The sequence below is a fragment of the Arachis hypogaea genome, chromosome 5, assembly GCF_003086295.3.
Source record: "Arachis hypogaea cultivar Tifrunner chromosome 5, arahy.Tifrunner.gnm2.J5K5, whole genome shotgun sequence".
In the NCBI taxonomy this organism is placed as follows: Eukaryota; Viridiplantae; Streptophyta; class Magnoliopsida; order Fabales; family Fabaceae; genus Arachis; species Arachis hypogaea.
Genome location: NC_092040.1, coordinates 82,995,024 through 83,020,693, shown reverse-complemented (window position 1 = coordinate 83,020,693; position 25,670 = coordinate 82,995,024). Strand labels below are relative to the sequence as shown.

General features: G+C 40.3%; 1 non-coding gene across 1 annotated transcript; it reads left to right on the top strand.

Moving 5' to 3' along the window:
• Positions 1-20,790: 20,790 nt before the first annotated feature.
• LOC112804697 (small nucleolar RNA R71) lies at positions 20,791-20,897 on the top strand. Its single transcript, XR_003203313.1, has one exon. It is a non-coding gene; the product is annotated as a small nucleolar RNA R71 (small nucleolar RNA).
• Positions 20,898-25,670: the final 4,773 nt, after the last annotated feature.

Sequence of the window (25,670 nt, the reverse complement as noted above, 5' to 3'; positions counted from 1 at the left end):
TTCCCAGCGTTAAACGCCGGAACTGGCACAAGAATGGGAGTTAAACGCCCAAACTGGCATAGAAGCTGGCGTTTAACTCCAATAAGAGTCTCTACACGAAAAATGCTTCAATGCTCAGCCCAAGCACACACCAAGTGGGCCCGAAAGTGGATTTTTATGTCATTTACTCATCTCTGTAAACCCTAGACTACTAGTTCTTTATAAATAGGACCTTTTACTATTGTATCTTCATCTTTGGACATCTAGTTCTTAGATCACGTTTGGGGGCTGGCCTCATGGCCATGCCTAGACCTTGTTCTTATGTATTTTCAACGGTGGAGTTTCTACACACCATAGATTAAGGTGTGGAGCTCTACTGTACCTCGAGTTTTAATGCAATTACTATTGTTCTTCTATTCAATTCGGCTTATTCTTGTTCTAAGATATTCATTTGCACCCAAGAACATGATGAATGTGATGATTATGTGACACTCATCATCATTCTCACTTATGAACGAGTGTCTGACAACCACTTCTGTTCTACAAGCAAACAAGGCTTGAATGTTTATCTCTTGGATCCCTTATTCGGAATCTTCGTGGTATAAGCTAGAATTGATGGCGGCATTCAAGAGAATCCGGAAGGTCTAAACCTTGTCTGTGGTATTCTGAGTAGGATTCAATGATTGAATGACTGTGACGAGCTTCAAACTCCTGAAGGCTGGGCGTTAGTGACAGATGCAAAAGAATCACTGGATTCTATTCCAACCTGATTGAGAACCGACAGATGAATAGCCGTGCCGTGACAGGGTGCGTTGAACATTTTCACTGAGAGGATGGGAGGTAGCCACTGACAACGGTGAAACCCTTGCATACAGCTTGCCATGGAAAGGAGTAAGAAGGATTGGATGAAGACAGTAGGAAAGCAGAGAGACGGAAGGAACGCAGCATCTCCATACGCTTATCTGAAATTCCCACTAATGAATTACATAAGTATCTCTATCTTTATCTTTATGTTTTATTCATCATCCATAACCATTTGAGTTTGCCTGACTAAGATTTACAAGGTGACCATAGCTTGCTTCATACCAACAATCTCTGTGGGATCGACTCTTACTCGCGTAAGGTTTATTACTTGGATGACCCAGTACATTTGCTGGTTAGTTGTGCGAAGTTGTGTTTATGCCATGGTATTGAACACCAAGTTTTTGGGTTCATCACCAGGGATTAATTGAGTTGTGAAAAGTATTGATCACAATTTCGTGCACCAGCGACACATACGCGTCACTATGACTTTTTGGTTTTCCACACGTGCGCGTGGGCGACGCCCACGCGTGACCCTGTTTTCACCCCAAGGCTGATTTTGAGTTCTCAAGCCAAATTTTAGACTTCTACGTCTCCATTCTCATCCTTTATGTCCTAAATGCTTATAGTATGCCTAGCGATGGGAAGAAGCTAGGATATGTGGTAACTTGTGGATGAGGTAAAGTGAGAATCAATGATGAATGATGAGTAATGTGATTGTACGAGTTTCTGAGGGTGATGATGGAAGTGTGGTGTATGCCGTGAGCCGAAGGGCTGTATTTAATAATGATTATTGGCTGGTTATGGGTTATGTTATGAGCCGGATGGCTATGATAAATATTGATTTATGGCTGAAAATTAAAATATGACTTTGAATGATTGCTTTATCTTGAGCTCTTTTTCTCGAAAGTGCGACCCGAGAGAAATGGAGGAAGGCGAGGATCCCCTTCCTTGTTCTTCCTGGTATTGTAAAATCGCCCCCAGCGAGATGGTGGAAGGTTAGGATCCACTCCTTGGTTCCTCCTGGGCATATGAGAATGTACCTCCTGGGTAGATGCAAGGGTTGTGGTTGCGCCCCACTTGCTCCAGGTTAGTTAATTGATGAGCGGATAATTTGTACGCTTTTTGGCATTGTTTTTAGTATGTTTTTAGTATGATCTAGTTAGTTTTTAGTATATTTTTATTAGTTTTTAGTTAAAATTCACTTTTCTGGACTTTACTATGAGTTTGTGTGTTTTTCTGTGATTTCAAGTATTTTCTGGCTGAAATTGAGGGACCTGAGCAAAAATCTGATTCAGAGACTAAAAAGGACTGTAGATGCTGTTGGATTCTGACCTCCCTGCACTCGAAGTGGATTTTCTGGAGCTACAGAAGCCCAATTGGTGCGCTTTCAACGGCGTTGGAAAGTAGACATCCTGGGCTTTCCAGCAATATATGATGTCCATACTTTGCCCAAGATTTGATGGCCCAAACCGGCGTTCAAAGTCACCCTCAGGAATTCCAGCGTTAAACGCCGGAACTGGCACCCAAATGGGAGTTAAACGCCCAAACTGGCATAAAAGCTGGCGTTTAACTCCAAGAAGGGTCTCTACACGAAAATGCTTCATTGCTCAGCCCAAGCACACACCAAGTGGGCCCGGAAGTGGATTTTTATGTCATTTACTCATTTCTGTAAACCTTAGGCTACTAGTTCTCTATAAGTAGGACCTTTTACTATTGTATTTGTAGACTTTGGTAGCTATCTTCATTTTTATGCTATCTTAGATCACTGGGAGGCTGGTCTCACGGCCATGCCTAGACCTTGTTCTTATGTATTTTCAACGGTGGAGTTTCTACACACCATAGATTAAGGTGTGGAGCTCTGCTGTACCTCGAGTATTAATGCAATTACTATTGTTCTTCCATTCAATTCCGCTTGTTCTTGTTCTAAGATATCACTTGTTCTTCAACTTGATGAATGTGATGATCCGTGACACTCATCATCATTCTCACCTATGAACGTGTGACTGACAACCACCTCCGTTCTACCTTCGATTGGGTGAATATCTCTTGGATTCCTGATTGCACGATGCATGGTTGATCGCCTGACAACCGAGTGCTCGCCTGACAACCGAGCCAACCATTCCGTGAGATCAGAGTCTTCGTGGTATAGGCTAGAACTGATGGCGGCATTCAAGAGAATCCGGAAGGTCTAACCTTGTCTGTGGTATTCTGAGTAGGATTCAATGATTGAATGACTGTGACGTGCTTCAAACTCCTAGTAGGCGGGGCGTTAGTGACAGACGCAAAAGAATCGCTGGATTCTATTCCGGCCTGACCGAGAATCGACAGATGATTAGCCATGCTGTGACAGAGCATAGGAACGTTTTGACTGAGAGGATGGGAGGTAGCCACTGACAACGGTGAAACCCTACATAAGCTTGCCATGGAAAGGAGTAAGAAGGATTGGATGAAGATAGTAGGAAAGCAGAGAGACGGAAGGGAAGGCATCTTCATGCGCTTATCTGAAGTTCCTACCAATGAATTACATAAGTATCTCTATCTTTATCTTTGTGTTTTATGCGTTCATCACCATATCCATTTGAGTTTGCCTGACTAAGATTTACAAGATGACCATAGCTTGCTTCATACTAACAATCTCCGTGGGATCGACCCTTACTCGCGTAAGGTTTATTACTTGGACGACCCAGTGCACTTGCTGGTTAGTTGTGCGAAGTTGTGTAATGCCATGGTATTGAACACCAAGTTTTTGGGGTTCATGACCGGGGATTATGAGAGTTGTGAAAAGTATTGTTCACAATTTCGCGCACCAAGTTTTTGGCGCCGTTGCCGGGGATTGTTCAAGTTTTGAGCAAGCTGGTCCAGTAACATCAGTGCCAAAATCCGGCAACAGCACCAAGTTTTTGGCGCCGTTGCCGGGGATTGTTGAGTTTGGACAACTGACGGTTCATCTTGTTGCTTAGATTAGGTATTTATTTTTTTCGAAATTCTTGAAGATGAATTCTAGAGTTTCATGATGATTTGTTGAAGTCTGGCTGGCTGAGAAGCCATGTCTAATTTCATTGGACCGAGGTTTCAACTTATCATCACAAGAGCTTGTTGATTTTTATCAATCTTGCTTTTGGAGCAGTGATCTGCTAAGGCTTGGCTGGCCCTTGGCCATGTCTAGTGTTTTGGACCGAAGCTTTCTTTGAAAGCTTGGCTGGCTGTGAAGCCATGTCTAATTCCTGGACCGGAGTCTTAAACTAGCATTGCACTGATTCCTGGAATTCTCATTAAGAATTTTGATATCTTCTTCCTTTTAATTTTCGAAAAACACAAAAAAATCAAAAAATCATAAAATCCAAAAATTTCTTGTTTAAGTCTAGTGTCTCATCTTAAGTTTAGTGTCAATAGTATACAAACTGCTAAGTTTGGTGTCTTGCATGCATTGTTATTTGATTTTTGTTGCATTTTGATTTTTCCTTGTTATTAAAAATCCAAAAATATTTTTAATTTGTGTCTTTTCAAGTCAATAATACAGAGAATTGAAGATTCAGAACATACAGCAGAGGAATTATACAGAAAAAGCTGGGCGTTCAAAACGCCCAGTGAAGAAGAACAGACTGGCGTTTAAACGCCAGCCAGGGTACCTGGTTGGGCGTTTAACGCCCAAAAGGGTATAGTTTTGGGCGTTAAACGCCAGAATGTGCACCATTCTGGGCGTTTAACGCCAGGATGGCACAAGGGGGAAGATTCTGTTTTTCAATGGAATTTTTTTTTAGGTTTTCAAAGTTTTTCAAAATCAAATCTTTTTCAAATCATATCTTTTCAATCATATGTTTTCAAAATCAATTTCTTTCCATTTTCAAAGATACTTACTATCAATTAATGATTTGATTCAACATTTCAAGTATGTTACCTTTTCTGTTGAGAAAGGTTTAATGTTTGAATCATATCTTTTCTTGTTAGTCAAGTTTTTATTTTTCAAAATCAAATCTTTTTTAAAAATGTTTTTCAAATCATATCTTCTCAATCACATTTTTTTTAAAACCAATCATATCTTCTTAACCACATCTTTTTCAAAATAGTTTTCAATCAAATCTTTTTTATTTCTAATTTCAAAATCTTTTTCAAAAATCACTTGATTTCTTTTCCACTTTCATTTTCGAAAATCAAGTAGTGTTTTCAAAAATGTTTTCAAAATCTTTTACTTAATTTTCGAAAATTTCTTCCCTTCTTCTCACATCCTTCTATTTATGGACTAACACTATCCCTTAATGCAAAATTCGAACTCCATCTCCTTTGATAAGTTCGAATTTTCTACTTCTGTCTTCTACTTTTCTTTTCTTCTGACACCTAAAGGAATCTCTATACTGTGACATAGAGGATTCCACATTTTCTTGTTCCCTTCTCTTTCTTATGAGCAGGAGCAAAGACAAAAACATTCTTGTTGAGGCTGATCCTGAACCTGAAAGGACCTTGAAGTGAAAGCTAAGAGAAGCCAAAGCACAACGCTCTTTAGAGGACCTGACCGAATTCTTCAAAGAAGAAGAACACATGGCAGCCGAAAACAACAATGCCAACAATGCAAGGAAGGTGCTGGGTGACGTTACTGCACCTACTCCCAACTTTTATGGGAGAAGCATCTCTATCCCTGCCATTAGAGCAAACAACTTTGAGCTTAAGCCTCAACTAGTTTCTCTAATGCAACAGAATTGCAAGTTCCATGGACTTCCATTGGAAGATCCTCATCAGTTTTTAGCTGAATTCTTGCAAATCTGTGACACAGTCAAGACTAATGGGGTTGACCCTGAGGTCTACAGACTTATGCTATTCCCTTTTGCTGTAAGAGACAGAGCTAGGACATGGTTGGACTCTCAACCTAAAGAAAGCCTGGACTCTTGGGAAAAGCTAGTCAATGCCTTCTTGGCAAAGTTCTTTCCACCTCAAAAATTGAGTAAGCTTAGAGTGGAAGTCCAAACCTTCAGACAGAAGGAAGGAGAATCCCTCTATGAAGCTTGGGAAAGATAGAAACAATTAATCAGAAAGTGTCCCTCTGATATGCTTTCTGAATGGAGCATCATAGGTATTTTCTATGATGGTCTCTCTGAACTGTCCAAAATGTCTTTAGATAGCTCTACTGGAGGATCTCTTCATCTGAAGAAGACGCCTACTGAAGCTCAAGAGCTGATTGAAATGGTTGCAAATAACCAATTCATGTACACTTCTGAAAGAAATCCTGTAAACAATGGGACTAGTCAGAAGAAAGGAGTTCTTGAGATTGACACTCTGAATGCCATATTGGCTCAGAACCAAATATTGACCCAACAAGTCAATATGATTTCTCAAAGTCTGTCTGGAATGCAAAATGCACCAAGCAGTACTAAGGAAGCTTCATCTGAGGAAGAAGCTTATGATCCTGAGAACCCTTCAATGGAAGAGGTGAACTACATGGGAGAATCCTATGGAAACACCTATAATCCTTCATGGAGAAATCATCCAAATTTTTCATGGAAGGATCAACAGAGACCTCAACAAGGTTTCAATAACAATAATGGTGGAAGAAACAGGTTTAGCAATAGCAAGCCTTTTCCATCATCTTCTCAGCAACAGACAGAGAGTTCTAAGCAGAATACCTCTGACTTAGCAACCATGGTCTCTGATCTAATCAAAACCACTCAAAGTTTCATGACTGAAACAAGGTCCTCCATTAGAAACTTGGAGGCACAAGTGGGACAGCTGAGCAAGAAAATTACTGAACTCCCTCCTAGTACTCTTCCAAGCAATACAGAAGAAAATCCAAAAGGAGAGTGCAAAGCCATCAACATGGCCGAATTTTGGGAGGAAGGAGAGGCAGTGAACGCCACTGAGGAAGACCTCAATGGACGTCCACCGGCCTCCACTGAGTTCCCCAATGAGGAACCATGGGAATCTAAGGCTCAAAATGAGACCATAGAGATTCCACTGGACTTACTTCTGCCATTCATGAGCTCTGATGAGTATTCTTCCTCTGAAGAGGATGAGTATGTCACTGAAGAGCAAGTTGCTAAATACCTTGGAGCAATCATGAAGCTGAATGACAAGTTATTTGGAAATGAGACTTGGGAGGATGAATCCCCTTTGCTCACCAAGGAACTGGATGACTTGTCTAGGCAGAAACTGCCTCAAAAGAGACAGGATCCTGGGAAGTTTTCAATACCTTGTACCATAGGCACCATGACCTTCAAGAAGGCCTTGTGTGACTTAGGGTCAAGTGTAAACCTCATGCCTCTCTCTGTAATGGAGAAGTTAGGGATCTCTGAGGTGCAAGCTGCAAAAATCTCACTAGAGATGGCAGACAATTCAAGAAAACAAGCCCATGGACTTGTAGAGGATGTTTTGGTTAAAGTTGAAGACCATTACATCCCTACTGATTTCATAGTCCTAGAGACTGGGAAGTGCATGGATTAATCCATCATCCTTGGCAGACCCTTCCTAGCCACAGCAAGGGCTGTGATTGATGTTGATAGAGGAGAGTTGATCATTCAAGTGAATGAAGAATCCTTGGTGTTTAAGGCCCAAGGATATCCCTCTGTCATCATGGAGAGGAAGCATGAAGAGCTTCTCTCAAAAACAGAGCCCCCACAGTCAAACACTCAGTTTGGTGTTGGGAGGCCACAACCAACTTCTAAGTTTGGTGTTGAACCCCCACATTCAAACTCTAAGTTAGGTGTTGGAAGGTTCCAACATAGCTCTGAGCATTTCTGAGGCTCCATGAGAGTCCTCTGTCAAGCTAATGACATTAAAGAAGCGCTTGTTGGGAGGCAACCCAATGTTTTATAATTAACTATTTTCCTTTGTCATTTTATTTTTTTGTAGGTTGATGATCATGAGAAGTCACAAAATCAATGAAAAAAGCAAAAACAGAATGAAAAACAGGAAGAAAAACAGCACACCCTGGAGGACGCACCTACTGGCGTTTAAACGCCAGTGAGGTTAGCAGATGGGCGTTTAACGCCCAGTCTGGCACCATTCTGGGCGTTTAACGCCAGAAAGGGGCACCAGACTGGCGTTAAACGCCAGAAAAGGGCAAGAAGCTGGCGTTAAACGCCAGAAATGGGCACCAGCCCGGCGTTTAACGCCAGAATTGGCACAAAACGAGATTTTGCTTGCCATTTGGTGCAGGGATGACTTTTCCTTGACACCTCAGGATCTGTGGACCCCACAGGATCCCCACCTACCCCACCACTCTCTCTCTTCTTCTTCACCCATTCACCAATCACCTCAACACCTCTTCCCCAAAAACCCTTCACCTATCAAATCCCATCTTTCTCTTCACCACTCACATCCATCCTTCATAAAACCCCACCTACCTCACCATTCAAATTCAAACCACTCTCCCACCCAAACCCACCCTCAAATGGCCGAACACTACCCTTCCCCCTCTCCTATATAAACCATCCTTCACTCCTTCATCTTCACACATCCTAAACACCATTTCTCTCGCCTTTGGCCGAACACAAAGCCATTCCCTTCTTCCTCATTTCTTCTTCTCCTACTCTCTTCTTTCTTCTTTTGCTCGAGGACGAGCAAACATTTTAAGTTTGGTGTGGTAAAAGCACTGCTTTTTGTTTTTCCATAACCATTTATGGCATCCAAGGCCGGAGAAACCTCTAGAAAGAGGAAAGGGAAGGCAAAAGCTTCCACCTCCGAGTCATGGGAGATGGAGAGATTCATCTCAAGGGTGCATCAAGACCACTTCTATGAAGTTGTGGCCTTGAAGAAGGTGATCCCCGAGGTCCCTTTTTCACTCAAAAAGGGTGAATATCCGGAGATCCGACATGAGATCCGAAGAAGAGGTTGGGAAGTTCTTACCAACCCCATTCAACAAGTCGGAAGCTTGATGGTTCAAGAGTTCTATGCCAATGCATGGATCACCAAGAACCATGATCAAAGTGTGAACCTGAATCCAAAGAATTATCTTACTATGGTTCGGGGGAAATACTTGGATTTTAGTCCGGAAAGTGTAAGGTTGGCATTCAACTTGCCTATGATGCAAGGAGATGAACATCCTTACACTAGAAGGGTCAACTTTGATCAAAGGTTGGACCAAGTCCTCACAGTCATATGTGAAGAGGGCGCCCAATGGAAGACAGATTCAAGAGGAAAGCCGGTTCAATTGAGAAGGCATGACCTCAAACCCGTGGCTAGAGGATGGTTGGAGTTTATTCAACGCTCAATCATTCCCACTAGCAACCGGTCCGAAGTTACCATAGACCGGGCTATCATGATCCATAGCATCATGATTGGAGAAGAAATAGAAGTTCATGAGGTTATAGTCCAAGAACTCTATAAGGTGGCAGACAAGTCCTCTACCTTGGCAAGGTTAGCCTTCCCTCATCTCATTTGTCACCTCTGTTATTCAGTTGGAGTTGACATAGAGGGAGACATCCCCATTGATGAGGACAAGCCCATCACTAAGAAGAGGATGGAGCACACAAGAGACCCCACTCATCATGAGATCCCTGAGATTCCTCAAGGGATGCACTTTCCTCCACAAAACTATTGGGAGCAACTAAACACCTCCCTAGGAGAATTGAGTTCCAACATGGGACAACTAAGGGTGGAGCATCAAGAACACTCCATCATCCTCCATGAAATTAGAGAAGATCAAAGAATCATGAGGGAGGAGCAACAAAGACAAGGAAGAGACATTGAGGAGCTCAAGCACTCCATAGGATCTTCAAGAGGAAGAAAGAGCCGCCATCACTAAGGTGGACCCGTTCTTTGATTTCCTTGTTCTTTATTCTTCTGTTTTTCGAATTTTATGCTTATGTTTATCTATGTTTGTGTCTTGTGATCATTAGTGTCTTAGTGTCTATGCCTTAAAGTTATGAATGTCCTATGAATCCATCACCTTTCTTGAATAAAAACGTGCTTAAATTGAAAAAGAGAAGAATTGCATGAATTTTGAATTTTATAACAGTTTAATTATTTTGATGTGGTGGCATTACTTTTGTCTTCTGAATGTATGCTTAAACAGTGCATATGACTTTTGAATTTGTGGTTCATGAATGTTGGCTCTTGAAAGAATGATGAAAAAGGAGACATGTTACTGAGGATCTGAAAAATCATTACAATGATTCTTGAAGCAAGAAAAAGCATTTCTATTCAAAAAAAAATCGAAAAAAAAGAGAAAAAGAAAAGAAAACAAAAAAAAAAGAGAGAAAAGAAAGAAATAAAGTTGTGATCCAACGCAAAAAGAGTGTGCTTAAGAACCCTGGACACCTCTAATTGGGGACTTTAGCAAAGCTGAGTCACAATCTGAAAAGGTTCACCCAATTATGTGTTTGTGGCATGTATGTATCCGGTGGTAATACTGGAAGACAGAGTGCTTTGGGCCACAACCAAGACTCAATAAGTAGCTATGTTCAAGAATCATCATACTCTACTAGGAGAATCAATAACACTATCTGGATTCTGAGTTCCTAAAGAAGCCAATCATTCTGAATTTCAAAGGATAGAGTGAGATGCCAAAACTGTTCAGAGGCAAAAAGCTAAAAGCCCCGCTCATCTAATTAATACTGATCTTCACAGATGCTTTTGGGATTCTTTGCATATTCTCTTCTTTTTATCTTATTTGATTTTCAGTTGCTTGAGGACAAGCAACAATTTAAGTTTGGCGTTGTGATGAGCGGATAATTTGTACGCTTTTTGGCATTGTTTTTAGTATGTTTTTAGTATGATCTAGTTAGTTTTTAGTATATTTTTATTAGTTTTTAGTTAAAATTCACTTTTCTGGACTTTACTATGAGTTTGTGTCTTTTTCTGTGATTTCAGGTATTTTCTGGCTGAAATTGAGGGACCTGAGCAAAAATCTGATTCAGAGACTAAAAAGGACTGCAGATGCTGTTGGATTCTGACCTCCCTGCACTCAAAGTGGATTTTCTGGAGCTACAGAAGCCCAACTGGGGCTCTCTCAATGGCGTTGGAAAGTAGACATCCTGGGCTTTCCAGCAATATATAATAGTCGATACTTTGCTCAAGATTTGATGGCCCAAACCGGCGTTCAAAGTCACCCTCAGGAATTCCAGCGTTAAACGCCGGAACTGGCACCCAAATGGGAGTTAAACGCCCAAACTGGCATAAAAGCTAGCGTTTAACTCCAAGAAGAGTCTCTACACGAAAATGCTTCATTGCTCAGCCCAAGCACACACCAAGTGGGCCCGGAAGTGGATTTTTATGTCATTTACTCATTTCTGTAAACCTTAGGCTACTAGTTCTCTATAAGTAGGACCTTTTACTATTGTATTTGTAGACTTTGGTAGCTATCTTCATTTTTATGCTATCTTAGATCACTGGGAGGCTGGTCTCACGGCCATGCCTAGACCTTGTTCTTATGTATTTTCAACGGTGGAGTTTCTACACACCATAGATTAAGGTGTGGAGCTCTGCTGTACCTCGAGTATTAATGCAATTACTATTGTTCTTCCATTCAATTCCGCTTGTTCTTGTTCTAAGATATCACTTGTTCTTCAACTTGATGAATGTGATGATCCGTGACACTCATCATCATTCTCACCTATGAACGTGTGACTGACAACCACCTCCGTTCTACCTTCGATTGGGTGAATATCTCTTGGATTCCTGATTGCACGATGCATGGTTGATCGCCTGACAACCGAGTGCTCGCCTGACAACCGAGCCAACCATTCCGTGAGATCAGAGTCTTCGTGGTATAGGCTAGAACTGATGGCGGCGTTCAAGAGAATCCGGAAGGTCTAACCTTGTCTGTGGTATTCTGAGTAGGATTCAATGATTGAATGACTGTGACGTGCTTCAAACTCCTAGTAGGCGGGGCGTTAGTGACAGACGCAAAAGAATCGCTGGATTCTATTCCGGCCTGACCGAGAACCGACAGATGATTAGCCATGCTGTGACAGAGCATAGGAACGTTTTGACTGAGAGGATGGGAGGTAGCCACTGACAACGGTGAAACCCTACATAAGCTTGCCATGGAAAGGAGTAAGAAGGATTGGATGAAGACAGTAGGAAAGCAGAGAGACGGAAGGGAAGGCATCTTCATGCGCTTATCTGAAGTTCCTACCAATGAATTACATAAGTATCTCTATCTTTATCTTTGTGTTTTATGCGTTCATCACCATATCCATTTGAGTTTGCCTGACTAAGATTTACAAGATGACCATAGCTTGCTTCATACTAACAATATCCGTGGGATCGACCCTTACTCGCGTAAGGTTTATTACTTGGACGACCCAGTGCACTTGCTGGTTAGTTGTGCGAAGTTGTGTAATGCCATGGTATTGAACACCAAGTTTTTGGGGTTCATGACCGGGGATTATGAGAGTTGTGAAAAGTATTGTTCACAATTTCGCGCACCATTAATATAGAGGCTCCCCGGGTGGATGCAAGGGTTGTGGTATCGTCCCACTTGCCTCGGGTTATGATGAGTGTTGTATAAATGTGCAATCATGTGATGTACAAATGATGATATGGTCATGATGATTGATTGAGGAAGCTTTAACATGTGGCGAATATGCCAGAGATTCATATATGATTAATAAACGAATGTGGTAAATGAATAATATTGGAAAATATTGAACGTGAGTATGCTTGTGTTTTCTCTCTGATTGTAAGGGTGACAGGGCACCGATATCCTCTAATGGTGACAGGGCACAGATACCCTTTAATGCTGATAGTGCACGTATTCCCTCTAATAATATTAATGCCCAACAGAAAGACAGTACCCGGGTTAGCTTCTGGACATGTCGGGTTGGCTATATAACCAACAGATGATATCATTAGCCATAGGGCAGGCATTCATCATTTGCATATATTCGAATTGTTTGGGTTTGCCTACTTGTTTTGGATTGCCATATCATATGTGCTATGTTACATGATTATGTGCTACTTGTTCTACTCGTACTTTAACTGTGTATTACTTTCCTGTATTGCTTGTGTTTGTACAAATAAGAGGTCCCTCATGCTGGTGTCGGTGGACGCTGAGGGCTGTTCTTGATGAGATGAATTAATGATGTGATTGAATAATGATGATGATTATTGAATGAGATAATTTGAGCTCCCTGGGTGATGCATGAAAACTTGTCTCTCAACAAATTTCCCTTTGGCAAGTATACCGAATTGTCGTCAAGTAAAACTCACAATAGAGTGAGGTCTAATCCCACAAGGATTGATTGGTAAAGAAACTTTAGTTAGAAGAATATGCTAGTTAAGCTAAACAGAATTTTGATTGGGAACTTACAGAAATTTAAATGACTGGAAAGTAAATAACAGAAATTAAAGTGCAGAATCTTAAATAGGGATTTGGGGTAATGAGCATGAAAATAAATGACAGAAAATAAAGAGAATGGGTAAGATTAGAAATGGGAAAATCATTGGGTTCAGGAGATGTTGCATTCTCCGGATCAAGTTTATTCTCATCTCTTTCTCAATCAATGCATTCATTCATCTCCTTGGCAATCTTAAGTGATCAGATCCCAATTCCTTGGCAATCCAATCTCTCTAACATTGAACAATTGCCCAATTCCTTGATTTAATTGCTCATGGGAAGAGATGAAGTGTGGTCACTGATTATACCACATGTATTTCCAAATCAAAGTGTTGGGAGGATTACATGTCACTATATCCGCCCAAACCCCAATTTGGTCCAACATGAGAAAGCATTTCTAGCATGATCTCCTCATACCTTTTCCAAGGTTCAAAGGAGATCCAATTATGGAGAGTTTCTTTTCCAAGACAACTAACCAATTGAATTAAGATCGAAAGCTTTCTAGTAAGATCAAGAGAAAAGAAAGAAGAAGAAGAATAAAAACTATAATTGATCCATCAAATTACAACAGAGCTCCCTAACCCAATGAAAGGGGTTTAGTTGTTCATAGCTCTAGAAGTGAAAATTGGCAGAAAAGAAGAATCCATGCTAAAAGTACAAAAAAGTAAATATGCAGAGAGTAGTTCCCAAAAGTGCCAATCTTCTCTATAGTTCAAAACTACTCCTATATATACTACTCCTCTTGATCTTCTAGTGAGTTCTTCAAGTCTTGGATGTGGGCTCTGGATCTTCAGTTGAAGCAGTTCTCATCTTTAGTGGGCCCAGCTTGCAGAGAAATATGAATTAGGCTTGGGTATTTAGTGAGATTAACATTTGAGTGCCATTGTGGGTTCGAGAATGTTAGTGGCATTCACTTTTTCCACTAACATTCCACCCTCGTATACCCACGTTAACTCCAACGTTAGTGATCTTAACGTGACCACTAACGTTGCCTTCTCAATTTTTTGGCCAACGTTATTGGGACTCACTTTTCCTAATAACGTTGGCTTATACCCCTTCGCGAGCATTATTGGGAATCACTTTTCCCATTAACGTTGCTTGGCCCCTTTTTCCATTCCACGTTAGTGTTCATGTTAACTAGGTTAACGTGAATACTAACGTGGTTCTTTCTTACTTCCTTTGTCCTGAAATCAAGCCATTAAAGTGCATCAAAGCTCTAGCCAAAGTCATGAGATTATGCATCATCAATTTATCATGCAATTCTAGCAAAATTCTCATGAAATCATGCAAAGTTCACAATAGTTGCTTAAATCAAGGTGTGAGTGTATTTTCATCTAAAACTTGCCTTATTCACTAAGAAATTGCATGAAACTACCCTAAAACAGTAAAGAAAAGGTCAGTGAAACTGGCCTAGATGTTCTGGCATCACAACACCAAACTTAAAGCTTGCTTGTCCCTAAGCAAGTACTGAAGCATAAAAAGAATGAAATGAAAGAACAAGAAGATAAAATATAAGTAGAATTCCTGGTTTATGGGGTTTCATGCATAGCAACTTAGGTTCCTCCCCTTTAGGTTTCAAGCCTTTATCAATTCTTTGGTCACTTTCTTGATTGCATCCTTTGAGACTCCTTTCTTGTTGATCCTTCCTTCTTTTTCAAAGCTTATTACCTTCTTCTTTTGGCTAAGTGCTTTGTAAGAGGGCGACTCTTTATGATAAGCTTTCAGCCAACACTCTCGAACCAGTTAGTTCAAGGTGCTAGGTGTTGAGACACCCCTAAGGACTTACTCCCTCAAGCCTCTTTCCCTCATACATACACACCACAGGCACATGGTTTGTTATTTTTCTTTCTTGAGACCTTGGTGTCCAGCACCTCTTTGGGTTACTAAGCGCTCTGTAGCAAAGGTTACTCTTGATAGTGGACTTTCAGCTGATAATCCCGGATTAGTTAATCCAAGTTACCAAGTGATATGGCACCCCTAAGAGCTTATTCATCCAAGTATATCCCTTGCAAATAAACACCACAGACACATGCCTCAATTTTGAAACCCTTGGTGCCTAGCATTATTTCTTATTGTGTTTCTTTCCTTTTTCACTTTTATTGCTCTTTCTCTTTTCTTATTGGGATCTTATTGTTTAGTTAATCTCAAAAGATGTGCCTCAAACAAAGGACTTAGGATAGATAATTGCTTTCTTTCCTTGTTTGGTGAACCAACTTAGCTTACAAATCATCCCACCATAAACATTCAGAATTCACTTCACAAAATACTCTGCTCTTGTTCTTTTCATAACATTTTCTTTTTGATTAAATTAAAGAGACAAGCATACAAGTAAGAAGGATGAAAGTGAACACTCGAGACATTAAGCTAGCACACTTGGATGCGAATAAAGAGAAACAAGTAAAAGATTCAGGTTCTATTTAATCATTTTTCACTTAGAGTTCTGCATTTTGAGATGGTTTGAAACAACCTCATGATATCTTCCTTGGTATTCTTGTCCTAGCATTCGCATCCCTATCTGTTTCCTTGGATGATGGGGTATGCTCATTCCTTGAGATTGATTGAATTCCTGCAACACTATTGAAAGTTGCTTGTTCTCCAAGCACTTAGAAAAGGGTTAGCATGCATGTGTACTTGTGAACTTCAGAACATAACTTGGTGTGTGAACACCAAACTTAGTTCTTTGCTTACTTGACAAATTAGATGCATGTAATAACCTTGTGTGCTTTTTATTAAGAAACAACTATGAGCTAAAAAGATAATCTATGTTTTAGAGGTTAAGTCTCTGTCAAGTAAGTTCTCTAATTGCTAGAGGAATGCTTCATCACTAAGGGTTGCAATGCACTCTTCAGCTGGAGTTTTGGTGGAACACCAAACTTAGAGCCCTATATTCACCCTTGAATTATTTTTGGTGTGTAACACCAAACTTAGCTCCTCACACTATAGAGGATCCAACTTGAAATTTTTATTGAAAGATTTATGAGAAGATAATTACCTCAGGTTGGGTTGCCTCCCAACAAAGCGCTTTTTTTAGCGTCGCTAGCTCGACGATTCTTTCCTTAGTTGAGGTTATACTTCTGTTTGGGGGTCTCTCCCATGCTGCCCAAGTAGTGTTTGAGTCTTTGTCCATTCACAGTGAATCTTCTCTTTGAGCTTTCTTCCATTATTTCTATGTGTCCATAAGGTGAGACTTTTGTGACTAGAAAGGGTCCCGACCATCTTGATTTGAGTTTCCCAGGGAAGAGTTTCAGTCTAGAGTTGTAGAGAAGTACATGTTGCCCTTCTTCAAAACTTCTGGGTACCAAGTTGAGATCATGTCTCTTTTTTGCTTTTTCCTTATAGATCTTAGTATTTTCATAGGCTTGAGATCTAAATTCTTCCAATTCTTGAAGCTGCAAGACCCTTTTTTCACCAACAGCAGTGCTATCTAGGTTCAACGTTTTAAGGGCCCAGGAGGCCTTGTGCTCTAGCTCTAATGGCAAGTGACAAGCCTTATCATACACCAGTTGATATGGGGACATTCCAATTGGTGTTTTGAAGGCTGTCCTGTATGCCCAAAGAGCACCATCTAGCTTCTTTGCCTAGTCCTTTCTTGATATCCCCACAGTCTTTTCCAGAATCCTTTTCAGCTCTCGGTTAGATATCTCTGTTTGCCCACTTGTTTGGGGATGATAAGGTGTGGCAACCTTATGTTTCACCCCATATCGCAGGAGTAGGGCTTCCAATGGTCTATTGCAAAAATAACTCCCTCCGTCACTGATGAGGGCTCGTGGGACTCCAAACTTGGTGAAGATATTCCTTCGAAGAAAGTTTATGACTACCTTGTTGTCATTAGTTGGAGTTGCCACTGCCTCCACCCACTTAGATACATAATCTATAGCCACCAAGATAAACTTGTTTGAATATGAGGGTGGGAATGGTCCCATGAAATCGATTCCCCATACATCAAACAGTTCAAGTTCTAGAATTTATTGCTGTGGCATCTCATTTCTCTTGGGCAGGTTGCCAGACCTTTGGCATTTGTTGCAGCTTCTCACCAATTCCTTAGCATCTTTGAAGATAGTGGGCCAGAAGAACCCACATTGTAGCACCTTTGCGGCAGTTCTTTCTCCTCCAAAGTGACCTTCATAACTAGCACTATGGCAACTCCACAGGACCTTTCGTCCTTCTTCTTCTGAGATGCACCTCCTAAGGATACCATCTGAGCATTTCTTAAAGAGATAGGTTTCATCCCAAATGAAATACTTGGCATCATTGATGAGTTTTCTTCTTTGATATTTGTTGATTCCAGGGGGTAAGTCACCGGCTGCTTTAAAATTGGCAATATCTGCAAACCAAGGTGCTTTATGAATCATCATTAGCTGCTCATTTGGGAAGAATTCATTTACACTTGTATCATGGGCATCATCCTTCTCACAAGGGATTCTGGATAGATGATCTGCCACTTTGTTCTCCACACCCTTTTTGTCTCTGATTTCAATGTTGAACTCCTGCAATAATAAGATCCATCTAATTCGTCTTAGTTTTGACTCTTGTTTGGCAAATAGATATTTGAGTGCTGTGTGATCAGTGAAAATAATAACTTTAGAGCCAATAAGATATTATCTAAATTTGTCAAATGCAAAAACTATTGCTAGCAACTCCTTTTCGGTAGTGGTATAATTCCTTTGAGTATCATTAAGGACCATGCTGGCATAGTATATGACATGCACCAAATTTTTTTTCTGCCCTAACACTGCCCCAACTGCGAAATCAGATGCATCATACATCAGTTCGAATGGTAAATTCCAATCAGGTGGGGTGATGATATGAGCTGAGGATAGCCTCTTTTTCAAGTTTTCAAATGCTAGCATGCATTTCTCATCAAAAATAAATGGTGTATCAGACATCAGGAGATTGCTTAAGGGCTTGGCTATCTTTGAAAAATCTTTAATAAACCTTCTGTAGAAGCCAGCATGTCCCAAAAAGCCCCTAATTGCCTTGACATCACTTGGTGGAGGTAACTTTTCAATTAGCTCCATCTTAGCTCTGTCTACCTCAATGCCTTGATTAGAAACTTTATGGCCAAGAACTATTCCCTCTGCCACCATAAAATGACATTTTTTCCAGTTCAAGAATAAATTGGTTTCTTGACATCTTTTCAATACCAAGGCAAGATAGTTTAGGCAATTAGGGAAGGAATCTCCAAATACTGAGAAGTCATCCATGAAAACTTCAATGAACGTCTCTATCATATCTGAAAAGATGGAGAGCATGCAGCGTTGAAAAGTTGCGGGTGCATTACATAGCCCAAATGGCATGCGCCTATAGGCAAACACTACATATGGGCAGGTGAATGATGTTTTCTCTTGGTCTCTTGGATCAACCACTATTTGGTTATATCCTGAATAACCATCTAGAAAATAATAATATGCGTGTCCCGCAAGTCTTTCCAACATTTGATCCATGAAGGGAAGTGGGAAATGATCTTTTCTTTTGGCTTCATTGAGCTTCCTATAGTCAATACACATTCTCCAGCCTGTGATGGTTCTTGTAGGGATTAGCTCATTCCTTTCGTTGGGCACTACAGTGATTCCTCCTTTCTTGGGCACCACTTGAATTGGACTGACCCATTGGCTATCTGAAATTGGATAGATTACTCCTCCCTGCCACAACTTCATGACTTCTTTCTGCACTACTTCCTTCATTGCTGGATTTAACCTTCTTTGGGGCTGAATGGAAGGTTTGGCACCTTCTTCCAGGAGTATCTTATGCATGCATATGGCTGAACTGATTCATTTTAAATCCGCAAGTATCCATCCAATGGCATCCTTATGCTTTTGTAAGACTTGAAGCAACTCTTCCTCTTGTTCTTGGCTGAGGGCTGAATTTATAATCACTGGATAACTTTTATTTTCTCCCAAGTATGCATACTTGAGAGTGGTTGGTAGTGCTTTAAGCTCCAGTTTGGGTACTTCTTTTCTTTCCTCCTTTTCTTCTAGCCTGCCTTGAACATGTATTTCAGCGACTGCAGCTTCTTCGCTTGCTGCTAATTCTTCTTCTGTTGATGCTTCAAGTTCTTCTTCAAGAGTTTCTTGTACCAAAGCTTCTACAGAGTCCAACCTCATACATTCTCCCAATGAGTTGTGTGGGTAACTCATGGCCTTAAACACATTGAATGTCATTTTCTCCTCATGTAATCTAAGGACAAGTTCACCCTTTTGGACATCAATAATGGCTCAGCAGTGGTTAAAAATGGTCTTCCCAGGATGATGGAAGTCTTAGCTCCTTCCTCCATGTCTAATACCACGAAATCTGCTGGAAAGATGAAGTCTCCCACCTTCACTAACAAATCTTCTACTATCTCATGGGGAAATTTGAATGATCTGTCTGCTAGTTGCATGGCCATTCTTATTGGTTTGGCTTCCTCAATCTTCATTTTTTTCATCATTGCTAGAGACATTAGATTTATGCTGGCTCCTAGATCACATAAAGCCTTTTCCACAGTGATTTTCCCAATGATACAAGGGATTTGGAAACTCCCAGGATCCTTCAATTTCTGGAGCAATTTGTGTTGGATGATGGCGCTGCATTCTTCCGTGAGTACTACAGTCTCATTGTTCTTCCAGCTTCTCTTTTTGGTCATCAATTCCTTCAAGAACTTGGCATAGAGTGGCATTTGCTCTATTGCTTCAACAAAGGGTATGTTTATTTGTAGTTTCTTGAGGATTTCCAAGAATCTTGAGAATTGGTTGTCCTCTCCCCTCTTCTTTAGTTGCAATTGCTGGGGGTATGGAGCCTTTGAGAGGCATGGTTTGAGTGCTTCTCCTTCTTGATGTGACTTGGGGGTTGACGTTTGAGCTTCCTCATGTCCCTTGTTTTCTTCATCCAATTTCTTCTCTGGCGGTTTCTTGTGGGTCTCCTTCAATTCCTTCCCACTTCTGAGGGTGATGGCTTGACATTCCTCCTTTGGTATTGAGTTAATATTGCTGCAATTGTTGTGTCCAGGGGCTTGCTTGAATAAGAATTCAATCTTTGTTTCCAGTTTCTTGATGGCAGCATCTTGATTCTGCATGTTGGATTGCACTTCTTCCCAGAAAGCTTTACTATCTTGAATTTCCTTGCATAGAATTTCGAGTAGAGCCTCAATATTTGATAATCTCTCCTCGGTTATTGATGATGGGTTGAGATTAGGTGGTTGAGAAGGGTGGTTAGATGGATGTTGGTAGGATCTCTATGAGGTGTGTTGATGAGTTGCATTGTTGTTGGAATTGAGGTTGTGGCGTCTCTGATCTTGCCCTTGGTCTTGTTGGTTTTCCCATCCAAAGTTGGGATGATTTCTCCATCTAGAGTTGTAGGTTTTGGAGTATGGATCATAAATTTGTCTAGGTGAGTTTCCAACATAGTTGGCTTGCTCCCAATCACCTTCTTCTCCTATATTCACTCCTTCTTTAGCTGGTGATGAAGTGATGGCTACTGTAACTTGGTTTTCCTCCACCTTCTTGGTAAGATCTGCTAGCTGCTTGGTGATCATCTTGTTTTGAGCTAACAATGCATCCATGTGGTTTAGCTCCATTACCCCTCTAGTGTTACTTCTTTCGGAGGCATAAAAGTCGTCATTCTCAGCAACTATTTCAATGACATATATGGCTTCTTCAATGGTTTTCTTCTTGTTTAGAGAGCCTCCTGATGAGTGATCTACGGCCTTCTTTGACTCAAAGGAAAGACCTTTATAGAAAATGTGAAGTTGAGCCTATTCATTGAACATATCTGGTGGGCATCTTCTTGTTAAGTCTTTGAATCTCTCCCATGCTTCATAGAGAGTCTCACCATCTTGTTGCATGAAAGTTTGCACCTCAGCTCTCAGCCTGTTGATTCTTTGAGGAGGGTAAAATCTTGCCAAAAATTTGTTCACCACATCTTCCCAATTTGTTAGGCTCTCCTTTGGGAATGATTAAAGCCATTTGGATGCCTTGTCCCTGAGTGAAAAAGGGAACAAGAGCAGCCTATAAACTTCCGAATGGACTCCATTAGACTTCACAGTGTCAAAAATTTTCAGGAAGATGGTTAGATGTTTATTGGGGTCTTCTTGAGCACTTTCTCCAAATGAACAATTTTTTTGAACAAGGGTGATGAGCTGGGGTTTTAGTTCAAAATTGTTGGCATGTATGGTAGGCTTTGGAATGCTACTTCCACAGTTTCCTGGATTAGGATTGATATAGGAGCCTAGGACTCTGCTTTCTTGCCCAGCACGGTTTGCATGGCCTTCTCTAGCATAGTTGTGAGCTTCTTCTTCATGATTGTTCTCCAAATTCTCTTCCATATTGGGTTCAAAGTACTCTTCCTCTTCCTCGGCACCAATAATCCTTTTCCCTCTTGCTTCCCTTCTTAGTCTCCAAAGGGTCCTTTCAGATTCTGAATCAAAGGATGTTGAGACTCCTTCTCTTCTCCCTGTCATACAACAGACAAATTGCACAACAAGAGATGAAATGAAGAAACTATTCTTGTTAGAGTAATTGTTAGTGTGAGTGATGCAAATTATCAAACAGTTAATGGGTTAGTGAGAAGAATTGTAATCAACAAAGAAAGAAAGAACGAAAAACAAAGAGGGTGCAGGGGATGAGGAAGAAATTAAAACAAACTAAAGGAAATTGACTGAATCAAATAAACAAATAACGAAACAGTGAAGAAAGAAAAAATGAAAAATGCTCAATCTAGTGATCTTCAAACTTAATCATTGTTGATTCAAAATCAATCCCCGGCAACGGCGCCATAAACTTGATGCATGAAAACTTGTCTCTCAACAAATTTCACTTCGGTAAGTATACCGAATTGTCGTCAAGTAAAACTCACAATAGAGTGAGGTCGAATCCCACAAGGATTGATTGGTCAAGCAACTTTTGTTAGAAGAATATGCTAGTTGAGCTAAATAGAATTTAGATTGGGAACTTGCAGAAATTTAAATGACTGGAAAGTAAATAACAGAATTTAAAGTGCAGAATCTTAAATGGGAATTTGGGGTAATGAGCATGAAAATAAACGACAGAAAATAAAGAGAATGGGTAAGATCATAAATGGGGAAATCATTGGGTTCAAGAGATGTTGCATTCTCTGGATCAAGTTCATTCTCATCTCTTCCTCAATCAATGCATTCATTGATCTCCTTGGCAATCTTAAGTGATCAGATCCCAATTCCTTGGCAATCCAATCTCTCTAAGCTTGAACAATTGCCCAATTCCTTGATTTAATTGCTCATGGGAAGAGATAAAGTGTGGTCACTGATTATACTACATGTATTTCCAAATCAAAGTGTTGGGAGGATTACATGTCACTATATCCGCCCAAACCCCAATTTGGTCCAACATGAGAAAGCATTTCTAGCATGATCTCCTTATCCCTTTTCCAAGGTTCAAAGGAGATCCAATTATGGAGAGTTTCTTTTCCAAGACAACTAACCAATTGAATTAAGATCGAAAGCTTTCTAGTAAGATCAAGAGAAAAGAAAGAAGAAGAAGAATAAAAACTATAATTGATCCATCAAATTACAACAGAGCTCCCTAACCCAATGAAAGGGGTTTAGTTGTTCATAGCTCTACAAATGAAAATTGGCAGAAAAGAAGAATCCATGCTAAAAGTATAGAAAAGTAAATATGCAGAGAGTAGTTCCCAAAAGTGCCAATCTTCTCTATAGTTCAAAATTACTCCTATATATACTACTCCTCTTGATCTTCTAGTGAGTTCTTCAAGTCTTGGATGTGGGCTCTAGATCTTCAGTTGAAGCAGTTCTCATCTTTAGTGGGCCCGGCTTGCAGAGAAATATGAATTACGTTTGGGTATTTAGTGAGATTAACGTTTGAGTGCCATTGTGGGTTTGAGAACGTTAGTGGCATTCACTTTTTCCACTAACGTTCCACCCTCGTATACCCACGTTAACTCCAACGTTAGTGGTCTTAACGTGACCACTAACGTTGCCTTCTCAATTTTTTGGCCAACATTATTAGGACTCACTTTTCCCAATAACATTGGCTTATACCCCTTCGCGAGCGTTATTGGGTATCACTTTTCCCATTAGCGTTCCTTAGCCCCTTTTGCCATTCCACGTTAGTGCTCACGTTAACTAGGTTAACGTGAATACTAACGTGGTTCTTCCTTACTTCCTTTGTCCTGAAATCAAGCCATTAAAGTGCATCAAAGCTCTAGCCAAAGTCATGAGATTATGCATCATCAATTTATCATGCAATTCTAGCAAAATTCTCATGAAATCATGCAAAGTTCACAATAGTTGCTTAAATCAAGGTGTGAGTGTATTTTCATCCAAAACTTGCCTTATTCACTAAGAAATTGCATGAAACTACCCTAAAACAATAAAGAAAAGGTCAGTGAACTGGCCTAGATGCCCTGGCATCACTGGGTAGACGCAGTGAAGTGAATTCACTTGCTCCAAGTGAGGATTTGATGTATTGATATAGAATTACTGAGGCAGAATAACTGGTGATGGTTTTGTTTATGATTCTGATTCTAATTCGTTGGAGAGTTAGAAAGTTGGGAAGCATGAGGAAGATGAATTAGATTTAGTATTCCCTTATGACAGTTGCCTATTTATGGATTAGCGAGAACATAGGGTGAATGTTTGGTGAAAGGAAGTTCAGGATGCTTAGTGAGTTTTTATTACAATGCATTGTATTTATTTATAACTTTTACCATACTGGGAACCCATGGGTCAGCCGTTCTCATTCCGTATATATCTCTTGTTTTTCAAATACAGGTCTAGGTGCTCAGAAGTGAGCTGTGGTTCATCTGAGAAATGGCAAAGATCTTTATATTCTCTACTTTATAACTTGCTTAGAATCTCTCCACCTTTATTTTGAAAAAATTATATAATGTATTGGACTCTTTTGAACTTGCCTATAGAGGCTCTTATGCTTCTTTGGGAGAGATTAGGAGATACTGTTGCCAACTACTGTTATACTGTACCCTAACCGGCCTGAACTTCGCGGGTCACGACTAGTGGCTATCTACTTATGTTATATATCTATATATATGTCTTTCTCTTAATCTCCTTTATGCCTTTATCTGTATAGCGCTATCGACTTCATACTTTATCTTTAAGTTGTTGAAATGTGAGTGATACGATTTTGTGATTTTTATTTTCACTCCTTTCGGGCTTTTCAATTAATATTCCTTTCAATTATACTTATAATTATGCATAAAAAATCCACCTTGAGAGTCGTACCACCGTAATATCACTGACTTATGACTCAAGCATAAGGATTTGAATATTAGGGTGTTACGTTATGGTATCAGAGCAGTTCGTCCTTGTGAGCCTGAGGGATGGAACTGCTTATGCTTAAATGCATACTCTGAGTCTATGCCTGTGCTAGTTAGGATATCTAACCGATACATTTAGCATGAAGCCCATGAGTGTACCTTTGGTAATTTGAAGCACTTAACTTGAGATATTGATTCTGATCACCTTGATATCACTTGTCTAGTGTGGACAAGACCTGAAGGGTGTCTCATGGACATGAATGAAGTAATCAGAAAGAGGAATTCCCAAGAACGAACCGGTGAGAAAATGCCGTGATAGGAATCTTGGCAGTGGTATAAATGAGAATGGTGTGTTGATTTTGGATTAATGAGTGGAACACTGGAGGTGGATAGTTGCCTGAATGATTTGTTTAATTAGGTTTGAGTTGATTGGAATCTGATGATTTAGAGCAGAAGGGGCTTGTAATTGTCATTGGAATAGTTGGATTTAAATGGAGATGAAAGTTTGTGAAATTGAACACCTGTGCAGGAATTGAGAAATGACTAATTATCAGAAAACTTATATTATGGGCCTTGAATGATTAGGATGTGAATTAGAATAACATTGGGTAGATGGCAAATTGTTAAGTGTTGAGGTAGGTAGAGTATGAATTGGGTTTGGACTTGGCTGAGTTTGATATTGATCGGAATGTGGATGTAGTTATGATGAATGGGATTCATCAGATGCTTAGTATGTAAGGCCATGGCATTATACTTAAGTAGGAATAACAGCAAAGTTGCTAAAGAGTGTGTGAAAAAGGTGGCTGTCAGAGATGTGGAAGTCATCACCTAAATAGGTCGTGTCGATTGGGGTTAGGTGTATGCTACAAGTGTGGGAGATCAGGGCATATGTCTTGGAATTGTCCCTACAGAGAAGGTCGGGATGCAACTGAATTCGATTCTCATACCCGAGGTAATTGTAAACTAGCAGTTGAATGTTTGACTTCTCTGCATATCATTAATATGTAATATTCGTTCGTGATGCATGACAAGTGTTGATAATTATAAAGTCCAAGTCGACGATTAGTCGAGGACCATTAGTCTCTGAGACGGAGTGATATTTAGTTAACTTAGAGGAGTATCTAGGCTCTTGAAAGTTAAGAATAAGAGTGACATAGCAGAGGTGAGTTGGATTAAATCTAAGGGATCGGAAGTGTTGTGAACTGTACGGAGTTATTGTTCGAAACCCAGTGACAGTGAACTGTGAGGGAAGGGAATAGAGCAGATTCAACCTTTAGTTGTTCATCATTTCAGGGGCGAGTGAAGATGAGACCAAATCCCTATACGAGAGATTTTTCAAGACAATTCCCGAAGGAACAACAACAACAATCACCAA